Source organism: Octodon degus, unplaced genomic scaffold (genome assembly GCF_000260255.1).
Source record: "Octodon degus isolate 3935 unplaced genomic scaffold, OctDeg1.0 scaffold00048, whole genome shotgun sequence".
Classification (NCBI taxonomy): domain Eukaryota; kingdom Metazoa; phylum Chordata; class Mammalia; order Rodentia; family Octodontidae; genus Octodon; species Octodon degus.
Window position 1 is genome coordinate 4,111,023 of NW_004524624.1, and position 1,630 is coordinate 4,112,652.

Sequence of the window (1,630 nt, forward strand, 5' to 3'; positions counted from 1 at the left end):
GGTTTGTTCTGGGTAGGCTTGGAGCCTGAGATTGCATTTTTCTCCTTCTTTTTGTAACTTTTCTATTTCAGACAGAATTCTTTATTTTGATTTCTTTGATACTTTTTGTGAAAGTTTGATAGTAAGTACCTGTATCACTGCAAAGAACCTCTCTGAAAAGGGTCTGTTCTTTATGTATCTCTCCTGTGTTGGAGATTCTTTTTTGTGTGTGAGTCCCAAGATTTTGCCTTCTCTATTGATTGAGACATATTGGTTTCCACTTGGCACTATCCTCCACCCTTTGGTATAGGATTTTAGTGAGGTTATTACTCAAATGCCTCCTGATATTATTACTCAAGGAAGAATATGCAGTGAAGGCAGATATGGTATCCTGTTTACAGTAGTTCATTTAGTAATTCTAATAACAGCTAGTGAAATTTAGAAATTGATAAACTTTTCTAACTAATAGATTTGTGCTTCAGACAACAGTAGCAAACATTATAGCTGTATAACAAAGCAGATCATAAATTGGAAATTTGCATTGAAAATAGCTCCTCTGAGTTCTGTCTGGCCACCTCCACTTCATGTACCTGGAATCTTTCAGACAGACTAGTTCACCCAGGTTACCCCCTGCCACCTCCATGCTGCACTGATCCTAACCATAGGTCTGGGCCTCAACTGAGGCCCTGCTGGGCCTAGAAGTATGCCTCAGCTCCCCGGGTCTAGTTCTACCAACTCAAACTCAACTGGCTGGGCCTGGTTTAGGTCTGGCTGCTGGGCTTGACTCCTTCTGGATGTCCTCTGCCAAAGGGGATCAGCTGGACCTTATTCAACCTTTAAACAGAAGAGGCTGGGGAGATAGCTCAGTGGTATTAGCACCTACCTGGCAGGCACAGGCCCTGAGTTCAATCCTCAGTACTGAAAAGAAAAAAAAAAAAAAAGAAGCTGTCATTTGCCACAATTGGGAGGTGTGTGGAGGAACTTGGAGGACACCCTGCTAAGAGAAGTAAGACTTGGAAAGAAAAATACTACATTACCTTATTTCTTTTTCATACAGAAAACTGTAGCATTATTTCATGTGAGATAATGGGTAAGTTCATTTGCTTGGATATAATAACCATTTCACTGTATGTAAGTACAGCAAAGCACCATGTGACCCACCTTAAGTGCATTTTTAACATAATTAAAACACAGATTGGAAATCAACTTGGCAAACTTATACTGTGTGATTTTAAGATGTATTATAAAGCTACAATAACTACTGTAGTGTAGTACTCATATAAAATTACCAAATATATCAGTGCAATAAAACAGATAATCCAGAGATAGACTCACACATATACATTTTTGGTACAAGAGCAGAACCCGTTCAATTAGTAGAAGAAAGCATTGTTTTAAAGAATGGTAGATAAGTACTTTAAATAGTGCTAGAACAACTGAACATTGATACATGGGAAAATTGAACTTGAAACTCAAAAATGACTTGTGGTAATAGAAATAAAAATAGTTGCCAACTATTGGATACAAAGGAACTTTCTGTAGTAACAAACATGTTTGGTGGTTGTCCTGGTTATAAGATTTGCTTAAATTCATTAGATTACACACTTGAGATGTGCACATTTCACTGTAGTTGAGTTTTACCTTGAATATA